The following is a 19,949-nucleotide window of genomic DNA, read 5'->3' on the forward strand; positions in this document are numbered from 1 at the left end:
AGGAGCCCAACAGCCAAACTAGAATCGGGGCCCCCAGGTCAATTAGCCACAAAAATAATACCGTCACTGGGGAAGCCAATAGAGTGCCAGCATGATAGTTGAACTGGGTACCCCCATAACACTACCACACAGTGCCTCTATCAATGTGCCATACAGTGCCTCCATCATTGTGCCATTCAGTGCCTTCATCAATGTGCTAAACATTGCCTACATCATTGTGCTATACAGTGCCTCCATCAATGTGCCATACAGTGCCTCCAACATTGTGCCACACATTGCCTTCATCATTCTGCCATATAGTGCCTCCAACATTGTGCCACACATTGCCTTCATCATTCTGCCATACAGTACCTCCATCATTGTTCCATACAGTGCCTTCATTGTGCCATACAGTGCCTCCATCATTGTGCCATACAGTGCTTTCATCATTGTGCCATACAGTGCCTTCATCATTGTGCCATACAGTGCCTCCATCATTCTGCCATGCAGTGCCTCCATCATTGTGTCATACAGTGCCTCCATCATTCTGCCATACAGTGCTTTCATCATTGTGCCATATAGTGCCTCCAACATTGTGCCACACATTGCCTTCATCATTCTGCCATACAGTACCTCCATCATTGTTCCATACAGTGCCTTCATTGTGCCATACAGTGCCTCCATCATTGTGCCATACAGTGCTTTCATCATTGTGCCATACAGTGCCTTCATCATTGTGCCATACAGTGCCTCCATCATTCTGCCATGCAGTGCCTCCATCATTGTGTCATACAGTGCCTCCATCATTCTGCCATACAGTGCTTTCATCATTCTGCCATACAGTACCTCCATCATTGTGCCATACAGTGCCTTCATTGTGCCATACAGTGCCTCCATCATTGTGCCATACAGTGCCTTCATCATTCTGCCATACAGTACCTCCATCATTGTGCCATACAGTGCCTTCATCATTCTGCCATACAGTGCCTCCATCATTCTGCCATGCAGTGCCTCCATCATGGTGCCATACAGTGCCTCCATCATTGTGCCATACAGTGCCTCCATCATTGTGTCATACAGTGCCTCCATCATTCTGCCATACAGTGCCTTCATCATTCTGCCATACAGTACCTCCATCATTGTGCCATACAGTGCCTTCATCATTCTGCCATACAGTGCCTCCATCATTCTGCCATGCAGTGCCTCCATCATGGTGCCATACAGTGCCTTCATCATTCTGCCATACAGTGCCTCCATCATTCTGCCATGCAGTGCCTCCATCATGGTGCCATACAGTGCCTCCATCATTCTGCCATACAGTACCTCCATCATTGTGCCATACAGTGCCTTCATCATTCTGCCATACAGTGCCTCCATCATTCTGCCATGCAGTGCCTCCATCATGGTGCCATACAGTGCCTCCATCATTGTGCCATACAGTGCCTCCATCATTGTGCCATACAATGCTCATGAAGGATTGCATAATAGTACTAAGTACTATTCAGTGCCCAGATATTACCACCATATAATGTCTTAATAATACAACTACCAGTGTCTGTATAATGCGCACATATAATAGTGTCACATGGTACACATTATAACACAATACAGTGTGCTACTAATAGCGCTTCATATTACCCACTTAATAGTGCTGTACGGTGCCCATATGCTACCACCATACCGTGTCTGAGTAATAGCACTATAGAATACTCACATAATTGTCATACAGTGCCCACAATATAGCACCATACAGTGTACTAATAGCGCCTCACAGTGCCCACATAATAGTGCTATACAGTGTGCAGATTATATCTCCACACAGTCTCTGAATAGTACTATACAATACACACAAAATACACACACAATACACACAATAGTGTCATACAGTGTCCACAGTGTAGTTCTAATAGTGTCTCACAGTGCCCACATAATAGTGCTAAACCGTACCCAGATTAGATTGAATAATAGTACCATACATATCCACATAAAAGTGTCATCCCTGTGCCCGGCAAAACCACCAAACATACAGTGCTCACTTCTACCACCCTCCTGAGGATGTGCGGGTGTTTATGAACCATGACATCATCATACAAGAGCTTCTCACAAAATTAATATATCATCAAAAAATTTATTTATTTCACTTCTTCAATACAAAAAGTGAAACTCATATATTATATTGAGTCATTACAGACAGAGTGATCTATTTTACGTGTTTATTTCTGTTCATGTTGATGGTTTTGGCTTACAGCCAATGAAAACCCAAAAGTCAATGTCAGGAAATGGGAAAGTTCTGATTACTTCACTTACACATACAGGGCTCTCAGCTGCAGTTTCCTCTGCCTGCCAACACAAGGCTGGAATCCTAAACCCCTCATTTCCCCCTCCCTCAAGAATTTTTATGGCTTTGAGCTGGGAAAGCAGGTCTCCCTACACTCCTCATTCCCCCCTCCCACCTGATACTGGCTAATACTGGTACAGAAGCATGTGATTCAATTGTCCTTTGAAAGTTATATATATTGGCATCGATCAGGGCTAGAGATATAAGGATTATATATTATGTATGTACATCGAGAGATCTATAACCCCCTTAAATCGTTAGGAGATAAACTCAACGAGTGCAAGGACCAGGTTTCTCCACAAACAGGTCATGTAACTATGCTGTGTTTACACTTAAAAGAATCCCCTGACGTGGTGCACCTCCTGATCATTGTGTCTTTCGTATACGAGATTCATTCAGCGAGATATGCATAAAAATGGTTGCCATAACTCTAAGAAAAGGGGAGGATTCAGCCTCTAAGTGAGGTCACCACAGGGGGAGTGCCTTGGTTTTAGGCTAGGTAATAAGTAAGTGAAGCAGCAGTCTTGACGTGTCTTTTCTTGGATCTTGATGTGTCTTTTGTCTGGGGTTTAGCTGCTATACAGGGGTGATGCATTTGGATATATGCTCGCCCTTCCCCCACAGCACACGGTCAGCCATGAGATGATATGACATAAAAAAATGTAAGTTTTCTTTTCAACTTTAATCCCATTTTATTTGTTATTGTACTGTGTATACGATACTTGTCTTCTTTGTAATATCTTTTTATCCCTCCACTGCCTGTCTTTTTTTGGAGTAAAATATAAAATTACTAGCTTTGTCTTTCCTTGCTCTATAACGAAAGGTCACATCCTCTGAAGTGAATTACGCTACTAATCTGGGTTGGCTTCGGACCAGTCAATAATTAAGAAATCGGAGCTGGTGGCAGCTGAATTTGTCCTGTGCATTTGGGAGGCTTTGTAGCGACCGACGGCGTTAATAATTATTGTTCCCGCCTGAGTGGGAGTAGTTATAGTGCCCTCGCTGCAGTGTGCCCACTAGCCAGTACAAAGTAAGGCAGCCTTTCTGGCGACTAATTATCCTAGGTGCAGTACCCAGTCTGACCTGAGGGTAAGGGAGCACCAGCTAGCCGGTTCATGACAAATTGGTGTGAGCGGTGGGGATGATAAAGGTATCCTCCCCGTGAACAGTGACAGTCATTATCTCAGTAAATTAGAATACTTTTGACACCAGCTTGAAAAATGATTTTTCAATCTGATATGTTGTCCTACTGAAATGTATGTTCAGTAAATGCCCTCAATACTTGGTCGCGGCTCCTTTTGCATCAATTACTGCATCAATGCTGCGTGGCATGGAGGCGATCAGCCTGTGGCACCGCTGAGGGGTTATGGAAGCCCAGGTTGCTTTGATAGCAGCTTTCAGCTCATCTGCATTGTTGGGTCTGGTGTCTCATCTTCCTCTTGACAATACTCCATAGATTCTCTATGGGGTTACGGTCAGTAGAGTTTGCTGTCAATCAAGCCCAGTGATACTGTTGTTTTTACACCAGGTATTGGTACTTTTGGCAGTGTGGACAGGGGCCAAGTCCTGCTGGAGAATGACATTTCCATCTCCAAAAAGCTTGTGGACAGAGGGAAGGATGAAGGGCTCTACAATGTCCCGGTAGACCGCTGGGCTGACTTTGGTCTTGATAAAACACAGTGGAGCTTCACCAGCAGATGACATGGCTCCCCAAACCATCACTGATAGTGGAGACTTCACACTAGACCTCCAGCAGCTCGGATTGTGGCCTCTCCACTCTTCCTCCAGACTCTGGGACCTCAAAGTCCAAATGAAATGCAACATTTACTTTCATCTGAACACAACACCTTGGACCACTGACAACAGTCCGGTTCTTGTTCTCCTTGGCCCAGGTAAGACGCTTCTGGCGTTGTCTATTGGTCATGAGTGGCCGGACACAAGAAATGTGACACTTGTAGCCCATGTCCTGGAGACGTCTGTGTGTGGTGAAGCAATGACTCCAGCAGCAGTCCACTCCTTGTGAATCTCCACCACATTACTGAATGGCCTTTTCTTAACAATCCTTTCCAGGCTGTGGTTCTAAAAGTGAACCTGGAAATTATAGGCCAGTAAGTCTAACCTCTACTGTTGGTAAAATATTTGAAGGGTTTCTGAAGGATGTTATTCTGGATTATCTCAATGAGAATAACTGTTTAACTCCATATCAGCATGGGTTTATGAGAAATCGCTCATGTCAAACCAATCTAATCAGTTTTTATGAAGAGGTAAGCTATAGGCTAGACCACGGTGAGTCATTGGACGTGGTATATCTCGATTTTTCCAAAGCGTTTGATACCGTGCCGCACAAGAGGTTGGTACACAAAATGAGAATGCTTGGTCTGGGGGAAAATGTGTGTAAATGGGTTAGTAACTGGCTTAGTGATAGAAAGCAGAGGGTGGTTATAAATGGTATAGTCTCTAACTTGGTCGCTGTGTCCAGTGGGGTACCGCAGGGGTCGGTATTGGGACCTGTTCTCTTCAACATATTCATTAATGATCTGGTAGAAGGTTTACACAGTAAAATATTGATATTTGCAGATGATACAAAACTATGTAAAGCAGTTAATACAAGAGAAGATAGTATTCTGCTACAGATGGATCTGGATAAGTTGGAAACTTGGGCTGAAAGGTGGCAGATGAGGTTTAACAATAATAAATGTAAGGTTATACACATGGGAAGAAGGAATCAATATCACCATTACACACTGAACGGGAAACCACTGGGTAAATCTGACAGGGAGAAGGACTTGGGGATCCTAGTTAATGATAAACTTACCTGGAGCAGCCAGTGCCAGGCAGCAGCTGCCAAGGCAAACAGGATCATGGGGTGCATTAAAAGAGGTCTGGATACACATGATGAGAGCATTATACTGCCTCTGTACAAATCCCTAGTTAGACCGCACATGGAGTACTGTGTCCAGTTTTGGGCACCGGTGCTCAGGAAGGATATAATGGAACTAGAGAGAGTACAAAGGAGGGCAACAAAGTTAATAAAGGGGATGGGAGAACTACAATACCCAGATAGATTAGCGAAATTAGGATTATTTAGTCTAGAAAAAAGACGACTGAGGGGCGATCTAATAACCATGTATAAGTATATAAGGGGACAATACAAATATCTCGCTGAGGATCTGTTTATACCAAGGAAGGTGACGGGCACAAGGGGGCATTCTTTGCGTCTGGAGGAGAGAAGGTTTTTCCACCAACATAGAAGAGGATTCTTTACTGTTAGGGCAGTGAGAATCTGGAATTGCTTGCCTGAGGAGGTGGTGATGGCGAACTCAGTCGAGGGGTTCAAGAGAGGCCTGGATGTCTTCCTGGAGCAGAACAATATTGTATCATACAATTATTAGGTTCTGTAGAAGGATATAGATCTGGGGATTTATTATGATGGAATATAGGAATATAGGCTGAACTGGATGGACAAATGTCTTTTTTCGGCCTTACTAACTATGTTACTATGTTACTATGTTACTATGGTTATCCCGGAGGCTTGTGCACCTTTTTCTACCACACTTTTTCTTTCCACTCCACTTTCCATTAATATTCTTGGATACAGCACTCTGTGAACAGCCGGCTTCTTTACCAATGACCTTTTGTGGATTCCCCTCCTTGTGGAGTGTGTCAATGACGCCTTCTGGACATCTGTCAGGTCAGCAGTCTTCCCCATGATTGTGGAGCTACTGAAACAAACTAAGGACCTTTATAAACACTTAGGAGCCTTTACAGGGGTTCTTGTTAATTATTCTAATTTACTGAGATAATGACTTTTGGGTTTTCATTGGCTGTAAGCCATAATCATCAACATTAACATAAATAAACACATGAAATCGATCACTCTGTGTGTAATGACTCTATAGAATATAGGAGATTCACTTGTTCTATTGAAGAACTGAAATAAATTCCTTTTTTGATGATATTCTAATATAGTGAGAGCGCTTGTATGAGGACATCATGGTTCATGCAGAAGCACCTGTAAATAACAGGGTGTGATGTTATGAGTGGTTTGGAGGGTGCGAGATTTCTCTTTCCCAAACTCTTGGGGTGGGCTTCTCCGGTGTGCCGCCACTCTGTAGGACTGTTCCCCAGTAATGTGGATATGAATCTTTCCACTTGCATGAAAATTATCCTTAAATTTTACACTTTGTGACAAAACCCAACACTAATCTCCGTCTCCCGGCATTTTCCTGCCGCCAAGATCATAAGAGCCCATGAAAGTGCAGCTCTTGCTACATCGGCGTGTGATTTATCAGGCTCTCTGGCCGGTGATATGGCGGCATTACGCGCGTCACGTAGAAGATTTGTATGTTGCATTCGTCCCCCCTCAGCTATTTTCATGATGAAGAGACCTCGCCGATCGCAGAAGCGTATGCAAAACAAAGTCTGATAAGATGGATCATAAAAGGTATCGCAAGCGATCATGTAAGTAACTCTGCTTGGCACCAATATGGCAGCGAGCAGCCTCTAATGAAGACGGATGAAGCCGCAGCCTCCGCACCACTTGGCAGATTATCTGCCTGAAGAGGGAAGAGGCCCAATTAAACAGTGACATTGACTTTCTAGGTAAATGAAGAAGCGGCCGAGACGTCCGGGATGATTTACTATCTTCTATTGATCAAAAATAAAGCATTTTGCGGATGCAGCGACTTCCAGGTTCTCTCTATAAACCGCTGAGGATCGGTATTAATAGAGCGGAGGCCGCGGTGCGGACGGGATCATAGGCGATCAATGAGACCAATTAGAAAGGAGGAACCGGCATCAGAGGAAGCCTCTCCATGCAGTCCCAGCGCACAGTGCAGTCCCAGCATACAGTGCAGTCCCAGCGCACAGTGCAGTCCCAGCGCACAGTGCAATCCCATCATACAGTGCAGTCCCAGCGCACAGTGCAGTCCCAGCGCACAGGGCAGTCCCAGCGCACAGGGCAGTCCCAGCGCACAGGGCAGTCCCAGAATATAGTGCAGTCCCAGCGTACAGTGCAGTCCCAGCACACAGTGCAGTCCCAGCGTACAGTGCAGTCCCAGCGTACAGTGCAGTCCCAGAATACAGTGCAGTCCCAGAATACAGTGCAGTCCCAGAATACCGCACACAGTGAAATCCCAGCGCACCTTGCAGTCCCAGCGTACAGTGCAGTCCCAGCGCACAGTGAAATCCCAGCGCACAGTGCAGTCCCAGCGCACAGGGCAGTCCCAGCGCACAGGGCAGTCCCAGCGCACAGGGCAGTCCCAGCGTACAGTGCAGTCCCAGAATACAGTGCAGTCCCAGCACAAAGTGCAATCCCAGCACACAGTGCAGTCCCAGTGTACAGTGCAGTCCCAGCACACAGGGCAGTCCCAGCACACAGGGCAGTCCCAGCACACAGGGCAGTCCCAGCACACAGGGCAGTCCCAGAATACAGTGCAGTCCCAGCGTACAGTGCAGTCCCAGCACAAAGTGCAATCCCAGCACACAGTGCAGCCCTAGAATACAGTGCAGTCCCAGCGTACAGTGCTGTCCCAGAATACAGTGCAGTCCCTGTCCATGGTGCTGAACTCCAGAACATGCGAATAACCTCCAGCATCACAGATATAAACTCCACAATTGCACAAATAAACTCCAGAAACAAAAGGTTAATTCCAGAATTCTGCAGATGAACTGCAGAAAAACCGCTGTAAACTCCAGAATCATAGCCCCAAATTCCGAAATAAAAAAAATGGAAAATGGATAAAATCATAGGATAATTGGGGAAGTGATCGGATGTGAACCTCTCACCTGGGGACAACTGCGATGTAGGTTTAGAAGAAAACACTGGAGGAGGATCGGAGATGTCCGGGCGCTGATATCACAGGTCACCTGGAGAAGGAGATGATGACTCCGAAACGCGTTATTTGTAATACATTTGTTTCTTTGACACTTGTGAAATCCTTGTAGGTGCTGGGAAATCTTTGATGATCCTTCTCCAATACCCAGCAATACCTAGCATGCTGCCGAGCCCCAGAACCATACTGCCAAGCCCCACAACCATGCTGCCAAGCCCCAGAGCCATACTACCGAGCCCCAGAACCATGCTGCCCAGCCCCACAACCATGCTGCCGAGCCCCAGAGCCATACTACCGAGCCCCAGAACCATGCTGCCCAGCCCCAGAACCATGCTGCCCAGCCCCAGAACTATGCTGCCCAGCCCCAGAACTATGCTGCCCAGCCCCAGAACCATGCTGCCCAGCCCCAGAACCATGCTGCCTAGCCCAGGGCCGGATTTAAGAGGTGGGTGGACCATTTTTCAAGGTGCTGCAATATGTAATGCAAAAAGACAAAATGAAAAGAACGCAATTTGCAGAAATCATTTACGCAGAGTAATTCAGGTAAAATCATTCATTTTTTACAATCCAGGCACTTTCCTTGATTTTCGTGCTGCAAAATCACTAATGATGTCACTAAAGTCCAATTCGCGCAATAGATCTGACTCGATGCTCATGATAGACAAATTTACAAGTCGTTCCTGCTTCATGGACGTCCTTAATCGTTTTTCAACTAATTTGAGTTTTGGGAAGGAACGCTCACCACTGCAGTTTACCATCAAAATTAGACATATCCTTAGAGCTATCTCAATATTTGGGAAAGTGTCCTGCACACCCTTTTCCATGATCAGCTTGTACATGAAAAGTTCAGTGCTGATACCTTTTGGCTCCTTGTCTGTGAATAAATTGGTAAATGTTACAAGCTGACACAGTTCATCGATAAATGTAATGACCAAGTCATCTGAATAAGACCTGACGAGTTGCTCTGCTTTGGCCTTCAGCTCGTCTGAAGACAGTTCTGTCAGATGGCTAAACAACCTAAAGTTGCTTGATATATCTTTATATGCTTGAAGACGTTGGTCAAGAGAAGCGATAAACTGATCATTCATAGGCAAGAAAGTTTCTGTTCTGTGTTTTTCAGGAGGGCTGAGTTGTACTTCTTCCGTATGGCCATAATCCAATGGATTGAGACACATATCGGCGCCTGTGTCAAGTTATCGTCTGAACATACTCAGATGAACCAGGCAGCTCTTCGCCTTCTCATAAATTTTGAAGGAGTCACGTTTTGATGCAACATAGTTTTTTTAAGCTGGTCAGTGAGGCACAGCAGGGTTTAGATCGAGTTTTGCGTGTTGTAGATTTTTACTAGCAGCATCTGTTCTTTGTAGGATATCACTCCAGAAGGTCGTGTTAATACCAATTTCAAGCTGATTCATTTGCCTTCACAGTTCTTCTGCCTCACACCGTACACAGCTTTTTTCTTCAGAGTCATCAGCAATCTGTTGAAGTACATCTTTAATCTGCTGATAGTCATGCCTAAGGGCCTTAGTAGCACCAGCTCTGCAGGACCAACGCGTTGTTGTGACACGTTTGAGAGTCAATGTTCAATATTTTTCAAAACCTCAGTCAGGAGCTGATGCCGATGCGCTGAAACTGTGAAGAGGAGGAACAGCTTTTCAAGGAAGTAAAAACAATGTACAGCACTCGAGCAGCTTCCTACAGCATTTTTAGCAATCAGATTTAAAGAGTGTGCCGTACAAGGAATCCAGGATGCAAGATTGTTCTCCTCTCTCACTTTGGCTTGCAGGCCGTTGTATTTGCCACTCATTGCAGATGCATTTTCATCACTTTGACCGCGGCAATTTCCCAGGTCTAGGTCATGTCTCTTCAAAAATTCCAACAAGGCATTGACCATTTCCTGAGCACCATGGCCTTTGTTTGCCATGAATGTTACAAAGCGTTCCACAGGGCCATCTTTCTCCATATACGTCAATGCAAGGGTTAGTTGGTCAACGTGAGCTGCATCGGGTGTGGAGTCCAAAGAGATGGAGTAGTATTTTGATTTGTTAACTCAAGAAATAATTTCTCTGAGGACTTGTTCACCCATTACGTTGATAGTTTCTTCCATAATTGTAGATGACAGGTAGTTTGTATGACCCTTGCCACGATTGGCTTGAGTTTTGATCTGCTGTGCAAGAAAGTCGTCGTACTGGGCGATGAGTTCAAGAATGCCCAGAAAGTTTCCATTTCTAGGTGATCCAACCAATTCGTTATCTCCTCTAAATGCTAAGCCACGCTCGGCAATAAACTGAATAACATTTACAACTCGTTTCAATACTGACCTCCAATAATGCTCCTGAGCCTCGACCTGTTGTGTTAGCTCCGTATCAATTCGCCCAATCGCTTTTAACCTCATATTGAAGGCAATTGTAGAGTTCAAATGTTCGGCAGACGGCTCATGACTTTTTATACGTTCTTGTGAATGTTTCCAATCACAGAATCCATTAGACGAAAGCTGAGAAGACTCAGATGCTGTAATAAAGGACATCTGTACGTGGAGCAGTAAATGTGTCCTTTAGAGGGAGAGAAGCATAACCAATGCCTCATTATGACTTCTCCATTATGATTTTGATGACGTAAAAGCCCAAGTGTGCACATTTTTGGAATATCGGGGTCCTTTCTAGGTTGCTGAACCAAGTGTGCAATGAGCAAACTTTCATCACAGTGCTGGATTATTGCTACACTGCTTTTCAGCCAGTAATCTCGCATCTGTTCCGAAATAATGGATGGCCAAAGTCAAATGTCATCGCCCCCTGGTGGGCCAACTTCACCTTCTTCATAAGATGTGCCACTGTCAGTCTCCTTTTCTTTGTGTTCTTCAGTTGTACACTTTACTACTTCAGCCTTTTCTTTGCCAGGATCAACAACCATTTCCACTGAAGCATTGTCAGGTTGATCAGATTCTACAAGGCCATTACTCCTTTCCGACACTTGCCTTGAATAAACAGTGAAGAACTTGTCCAATTTTCTTGTCTTCACTATCTCTTCTGTTGATTTCATTGTTGCTTCTTTTGCCTTACATCTTTTAGAAGCCCCAGACTCCCAAATTCTTGTGCGATGTCTGTGCCTATCTCCTTCACGATTGTCCATGATGGTAATCTAAAAGTAACAAAATGACCTTGTCAACCCTTGAAGTCCTGAAAGGGAGTTAAAATTAAAATATGTACATATGTATGTATATTGTAGAAATTTGGGCTGTCTATATCAAAAACTGCTGCTGGGCTCTATATGTCAGAGGTTGCTGCTGGGCTGTATATGTAAGGCTACGTTCACATTAGCGTTAAGCTAATGTGCGTCGGCGACGCAGCGGCGACGCATGCGTCATGCGCCCCCTATACTTAACATGGGGGACGCATGCGTTTTTTTTTGTTGCGTTGTGCCACACATGCGTCTTTTTTGCCGCAAGCGTCAGACCAAGAAAACGCAACAAGTTGCATTTTTCTTGCGTCCGATTTTCGGCAAAAACCGACGCATGCGTCGCAAAACGCAGCGTTTTTGCGTGCGTTTTGCCGCGTTTTTGCGTGCGTTGTGCGTTGCGTCGCCGACGCAGCGGCGCACAACGCTAGTGTGAACTTAGCCTATGAGAGGCTTCTGCTGGGCTGTATATGTATGAGAGGCTTCTGCTGGGCTGTATATGTATGAGAGGCTTCTGCTGGGCTGTATGTATATGAGGGGCTGCTGCTGGGCTGTATATGTATGAGAGGCTTCTGCTGGGCTGTATATATATGAGGGGCTGCTGCTGGGTTGTATATGTATGAGGGGCTGCTGCTGGGCTGTATATGTATGAGAGGCTTCTGCTGGGCTGTATATGTATGAGAGGCTTCTGCTGGGCTGTATATATATGAGAGGCTTCTGCTGGGCTGTATATGTATGAGAGGCTTCTGCTGGGCTGTATATGTATGAGAGGCTTCGGCTGGACTGTATGAATATGAGGTGCTTCTGCTGGGCTGTATATGTATGAGAGGCTTCTGCTGGGCTGTATATGTATGAGAGCCTTCTGCTGGACTGTATGTATATGAGGGGCTTCCGCTGGGCTGTATATGTATGAGAGACTTCTGCTGGACTGTATATATGAGGGGCTTCTGCTGGGCTGTATATGTATGAGAGGCTTCTGCTGGGCTGTATATGTATGAGAGGCTTCTGCTTGTCTGTATATGTATGAGGGGATTTGCTGGGCTGTATATGTATGAGAGGCTTCTGCTGGACTGTATGTATATGAGGGGCTACTGCTGGGCTGTATATATATGAGAGGCTTCTGCTGGACTGTATGTATATGAGGGGCTTCTGCTGGGCTGTATATGTATGAGAGGCTTCTGCTGGGCTGTATATGTATGAGAGGCTTCTGCTGGGCTGTATATGTATGAGAGGCTTCTGCTGGGCTGTATATGTATGAGGGTCTGCTGGGCTGTGTATATTAGAAGCTGCTGCTGGGCTATGTATATATGAGGGGCTGCTGCCGAGCTGTATATATATGAGGGACTGCTGCAGAGGCTGTTGCTGTGCTGGCTATTTATAGAACAGAGGTTGAGGGGCTGTATAAAGTGTATACACAGCACTATACTGTAAACAGGTCCACACTATATACATACAGTATACACAGACACACTGTAATGCAGGATATATTGTGGACCTGTATATACAGTATGGTACTGTGTAGGACAGGAGCTGCAAGAAAGATACACAGACAGACAGACACAGACACACAGACAGAGATCATACTCACCCACCGCGAGTGACACTGTGAAGACTGACCCACTTCACCTCTGGATCTTCAGTGACTGCCGCGATCCGCGGTGGAGAATCCTCTTCTCGCGGCGACATCGTGGCTCTGCCTTCCTCCTCGTAGGTAGCTGAACTAACTGTCATCTGATCTAATCCGAGGGAGCGATCATATAGTTGAAGAAGGCTGCCGCATGCCATAAGCTAAGCATTAGGTACAGGGAGGGCACTAAGGAAGTCTGGCTAGGCTAGCCAGGTCAGTGGATGCTGACGCAGGTCAGGTGCCATGACTCTGCCCCTCTGCACCAGCCACTGAGATGTAGGACCGTAGCCAGGTCACTACACTTTCAATAGTTTCTCTTTTGTTAAATGTTCCTTATCATTAGAAATGTTTCACAGCAAAGAGACGTGAATTTTACATGTTTAGAGATATTTATCCCTATATTGGTGGGAGGCCCCCGCTCCCTAAACCCGGGCCTGGCCCAGCCCCAGAACCATGCTGCCCAGCCCCAGAACCATGCTGCCCAGCCCCAGAGCCATGCTGCCCAGCCCCAGAACCATGATGCCCAGCCCCAGAACCATGCTGCCCAGCCCCAGAGCCATACTGCCCAGCCCCAGAACCATGCTGCCCAGCCCCAGAACCATGCTGCCCAGCCCCAGAACCATGCTGCCCAGCCCCAGAGCCATGCTGCCCAGCCCCAGAACCATGATGCCCAGCCCCAGAACCATGCTGCCCAGCCCCAGAACCATGCTGCCCAGCCCCAGAGCCATGCTGCCCAGCCCCAGAACCATGCTGCCCAGCCCCAGAACCATGCTGCCCAGCCCCAGAACCATGCTGCCCAGCCCCAGAGCCATGCTGCCCAGCCCCAGAACCATGATGCCCAGCCCCAGAACCATGCTGCCCAGCCCCAGAGCCATACTGCCCAGCCCCAGAACCATGCTGCCCAGCCCCAGAACCATGCTGCCCAGCCCCAGAACCATGCTGCCCAGCCCCAGAAACATGCTGCCCAGCCCCAGAAACATGCTGCCCAGCCCCAGAGCCATACTGCCCAGCCCCAGAACCATGCTGCCCAGCCCCAGAACCATGCTGCCCAGCCCCAGAAACATGCTGCCCAGCCCCAGAATCATGCTGCCCAGCCCCAGAGCCATACTGCCCAGCCCCAGAACCATACTGCCCAGCCCCAGAACCATGCTGCCCAGCCCCAGAAACATGCTGCCCAGCCCCAGAGCCATACTGCCCAGCCCCAGAACCATGCTGCCCAGCCCCAGAACCATGCTGCCCAGCCCCAGAAACATGCTGCCCAGCCCCAGAAACATGCTGCCCAGCCACAGAAACATGCTGCCGAGCCCCAGAACCATGCTGCCGAGCCCCAGAACCATGCTGCCGAGCCCCAGAGCCATGCTGCCCAGCCCCAGAACCATGCTGCCCAGCCCCAGAAACATGCTGCCCAGCCCCAGAACCATACTACCGAGCCCCAGAGCCAAACTGCCCAGCCCCAGAACCAAACTGCCCAGCCCCAGAACCATGCTGCCGAGCCCCAGAACCATACTACTGAGCCCCAGAAGCATGCTGCCCAGCCCCAGAACCATGCTGCCGAGCCCCAGAACCAAACTGCCCAGCCCCAGAACCATGCTGCCGAGCCCCAGAACCATACTACTGAGCCCCAGAAGCATGCTGCCCAGCCCCAGAAGCATGCTGCCGAGCCCCAGAACCATGCTCCCCAGCCCCAGAACCATGCTGCCGAGCCCCAGAACCATGCTGCCCAGCCCCAGAAGCATACTACCTGGCCAAAGAACCATGCTGCTGAGCCCCAGAGCTATACTGCCGAGCCCCAGAACCATGCTGCCGAGCCCTAGAACCATGCTGCCAAGCCCTAGAGCCATGCTGCTGGGCCCCAAAACCATGCTGCCCAGCCCCAGAGCCATGCTGCCGAGCCCTCGAACCATACTGCCGAGCCCCAGAACCATGCTCCCGAGCTCCAGAACCATGCTGACGAGCCCTAGAACCATGCTGCCAAGCCCCAGAACCATGCTGCCCAGCCCCAGAAGCATACTACCCAGCCAAAGAACCATCCTGCCGAGCCCCAGAGCCATACTGCCGAGCCCCAGAACCATGCTGCCGAGCCCTAGAACCATGCTGCCGAGCCCTAGAGCCATGCTGCTGAGCCCCAGAACCATGCTGCCCAGCCCCAGAGCCATGCTGCCGAGCCCTCGAACCATACTGCCGAGCCCCAGAACCATGCTCCCGAGCTCCAGAACCATGCTGACGAGCCCTAGAACCATGCTGCCCAGCCCCAGAACCATACTGCTGAATACTCAAATCAGGATGCTGACCTGCTGCACAACTTAGATTTGTTCCACATGATGCAACACAGAACTCCGCTCATGAATCGTGGCAGTGATTACTACTGACTCCAAAATAACAGTATTATAGTCCTGTACAAAAATCATGAACCTCAGTATCATGGTGCTAGGTGCCATAATCACACTGTACTGGGGTCCAGAACCATGAAGATAAGGTCCAGATTTGTATAACTGAGCTGTAAAATCTCAGAGGTGCTCTAAAGAAGAGTGTAACTGAAGAGTAACAGTGCTGAACTACAGAGTCACAGTACCCCAGAATCAGTGCTGAGCTACTGAATCACAGTACCCCAGAATCAGTGCTGAGCTACTGAATCACAGTACCCCAGAATCAGTGCTGAACTACAGAGTCACAGGACCCCAGAATCAGTGCTGAGCTACTGAATTACAGTACCCCAGAATCAGTGCTGAACTACTGAATTACAGTACCCCAGAATCAGTGCTGAACTACAGAGTCACAGTACCCCAGAATCAGTGCTGAGCTACTGAATCACAGTACCCCAGAATCAGTGCTGAGCTACTGAATTACAGTATCCCAGAATCAGTGCTGAGCTACTGAATTACAGTACCCCAGAATCAGTGCTGAGCTACTGAATTACAGTACCCCAGAATCAGTGCTGAGCTACAGAATTACAGTACCCCAGAATCAGTGCTGAACTACTGAATCACAGAACCCCAGAATCAGTGCTGAGCTACTGAATCACAGTACCCCAGAATCAGTGCTGAACTACTGAATTACAGTACCCCAGAATCAGTGCTGAGCTACTGAATCACAGTACCCCAAAATCAGTGCTGAGCTACTGAACCACAGTACCCCAAAATCAGTGCTGAGCTACTGAATCACAGTACCCCAAAATCAGTGCTGAGCTACTGAATCACAGTACCCCAAAATCAGTGCTGAGCTACTGAATCACAGTACTCCAGAATCAGTGCTGTGCTACTGAATCACAGTACCCCAAAATCAGTGCTGGGCTACTGAATCACAGTACTCCAGAATCAGTGCTGAACTATTGAATCACAGTACCCCAGAATCAGTGCTGAGCTACTGAATCACAGTACCCCAGAATCAGTGCTGAACTACTGAATTACAGTACCCCAGAATCAGTGCTGATCTACTGAATCACAGTACTCCAGAATCAGTGCTGAACTACTGAATCACAGTACCCCAGAATCAGTGCTAAACCACTGAATCACAGTACCCCAGAATCAGTGCTGAACTACTGAATCACAGTACCCCAGAATCAGTGCTGAACTACTGAATCACAGTACCCCAGAATCAGTGCTGAACTACTGAATTACAGTACCCCAAAATCAGTGCTGAGCTACTGAATCACAGTACTCCAGTGTCACGATATGGTATGAAATATCATATAAGTTTAGTTTCTCTTGCTAGCTTGCTGTGGGCTAAGCCCCCCTTCTTGGAGTGATTCTGCAACAGCTTTTATTGGTTGTAGCTGCAAATTCCTGACTTTCAGCTTCCAAGCCCCTCATCCCCCTCGCCAAGGTATTTACGACCGGCATCCCTTCAGTGGAAAGTGACCAGCTTAAACTGGTAGAGAAGCTTCCAGAATCCATGAAAGTCCTTTGTTCTGTTTTTGTAAGATATTAGGCAATCCATTTAAGTTAGGAACAGGAAAATATATATTCTTAATCTCCCTCGGTGGAACTATCCGCCACTCTAAATACGGGCTTCTAACTCCATCTGGTAAAGAAGTAGGGATTTCTCTGTAAATATGCATCACAGATAGGACATATTTGATCTCATTAGAATGCCAACGTTAATACGAGATGAATGCTGGGTTTGTTATGAATATGACATGTTCTGGAGCAGAGATACAAGCATTAGAAAAACCGTGTGACAATTACTAAGACTGAAGAAAGAGGAGGGCGATCGTAACTCAACCCTTTTTGGTGATGTCACAGGCTGGAGGTTATAAGTTTCTGGCAGGCTTCCAGCAGTCAGTTTTTAGTTTTTACCTGAAGAGCCCTGACTGCAAGTCCTAATGCACTGGGACAGATGGAAACTCCACTAGCCTGGTTGCCACAAATGATCTGACCACATGTAAGTGTTATTTTCTTATTGTAATCCCTGTTTTTTTTATAATTACCTTGTACATAATTGCAATTGTCTCTTTTGTAACATCTTTGTAAAATATTTTGATAAAGCACTGCCTAAACTTTATGGAGTATAATAATTAATACTAGATTCGTTCTCCTGCTCTAAAACGTACCCTGTCTCTTGAAGGGAATTAAGCTACTGTGTTGGGTTATCTTCAGACCCATTTAATCGGAGCTGGTGGCAGCAATACCGTGTGCAGGCTTTTGGGTGCTCTAGCGACTGCGGCGTTGATGATTATTGTTCCTGCCTGAGTGGGAGTAGCTCATCGCGTCGCTGCAGCGTGCCCAATAGCCAGTACATAGCAGGCAGCCTTTCTGGCGACTAATTACCCTAGGTGCAGTACCTAACCTGACCTGAGAGTATGGGGGGCGCCAGAGAGCTGCAAGTCTCAAGTAGAGCTGTAAGCGGGATATACATAAGTCCCTGCAGTTCGTGGTATATTGAAGAGCAGTGGGATACCTAAAATAAGCCCCTGCTGTAAACTAAGAGGTCAATAGCCTTGTGTGTGTCTTTTTATCACATTGTGGCGTGGAGGGATAACTAAGATAAGCCCCCCTGCACATGTGTGTCTGTTGGCCTAAAGTCACCCCGATCTGTGACGTAGGGGTGACGGTCACGGTGATGATCCCTGACATATTGGTCAAAGCGGTCAGAGGTTCGTGACATCCAGAATCAGTGCCTAGCTCCAGGAGCAGCATTATGGTGGCGAACTGCAGAATCATGGAGCTGAACACCAGACTTTTGTAGCTGAGCTCCACTATCGTGGTGTTGATTCCAGAACATGCTGTACAGTAGTGTGACTTGTATAAATCGGACGGACCCCGGTGTGATCTGCGGTGCTGGACGGGGAGCAGTATACAGCAGTATCACATTTATATGAATCCTCCTCTTACCTCCAATCATCATTTTCAACTCAACACAGAAATCCTGACTGCGAGGAGAACACGTCCCACACAATCCTCCGACTAATCCCGACGACATGGAACGTTTAATTCCAAATAATCCGCTACAAATTGTTCTTCGCTGTTCGCTCCCAGAATTCGGGAGGTTTCAGCTTACCCTGGACAGAAGCTGTTCTCACGATGAATTAACATTTCACAAAACCAAAATTACAGCTTCTCACCGCGCCGCGTCCAATTTTATATTCATTTCTATTTGCAAGCTGCTGGCCCTTCTTAAAGCATTTACCTCCCCCACACCCTGCACTGACTATATACCGCGCCATATAACAGTACCTGCACTGACTATATACCGCGCCATATAACAGTACCCTGTGCTGACTATATACCGCGTCATATAACAGTACCTGCACTGACTATATACCGCGCCATATAACAGTACCTGCGCTGACTATATACCGCGCCATATAACAGTACCCTGTGCTGACTATATACCGCGCCATATAACAGTACCTGCACTGACTATATACCGCGCCATATAACAGTACCCTGTGCTGACTATATACCGCGTCATATAACAGTACCTGCACTGACTATATACCGCGCCATATAACAGTACCTGCGCTGACTATATACCGCGCCATATAACAGTACCCTGTGCTGACTATATACCGCGCCATATAACAGTACCCTGTGCTGACTATATACCGCACCATATAACAGTACCCTGCACTGACTATATACCGCACCATATAACAGTACCTGTGTTGACTATATACCGCGCCATATAACAGTACCTGCGCTGACTATATACCGCACCATATAACAGTACCTGCGCTGACTATATACCGCACCATATAACAGTACCTGCACTGACTATATACCGCGCCATATAACAGTACCTGCACTGACTATATACCGCGCCATATAACAGTACCTGCACTGACTATATACCGCACCATATAACAGTACCTGCGCTGACTATGTACCGCACCATATAACAGTACCTGCACTGACTATATACCGCACCATATAACAGTACCTGCGCTGACTATATACCGCACCATATAACAGTACCTGTACTGACTATATACCGCGCCATATAACAGTACCTGCACTGACTATATACCGCGCCATATAACAGTACCCTGTGCTGACTATATACCGCGCCATATAACAGTACCTGCACTGACTATATACCGCGCCATATAACAGTACCTGCGCTGACTATATACCGCGCCATATAACAGTACCCTGCACTGACTATATACCGCACCGTATAACAGTACCTGCGCTGACTATATACCGCGCCATATAACAGTACCCTGCGCTGACTATATACCGCACCATATAACAGTACCTGCACTGACTATATCCCGCACCATATAACAGTACCTGCGCTGACTATATACCGCACCATATAACAGTACCTGCACTGACTATATACCGCGCCATATAACAGTACCTGCACTGACTATATACCGCGCCATATAACAGTACCCTGTGCTGACTATATACCGCGCCATATAACAGTACCTGCACTGACTATATACCGCACCATATAACAGTACCTGCGCTGACTATATACCGCACCATATAACTGTACCCTGCGCTGACTATATACCGCACCATATAACAGTACCTGCACTGACTATATACCG

This window comes from Ranitomeya variabilis, chromosome 2 (genome assembly GCF_051348905.1).
Source record: "Ranitomeya variabilis isolate aRanVar5 chromosome 2, aRanVar5.hap1, whole genome shotgun sequence".
In the NCBI taxonomy this organism is placed as follows: domain Eukaryota; kingdom Metazoa; phylum Chordata; class Amphibia; order Anura; family Dendrobatidae; genus Ranitomeya; species Ranitomeya variabilis.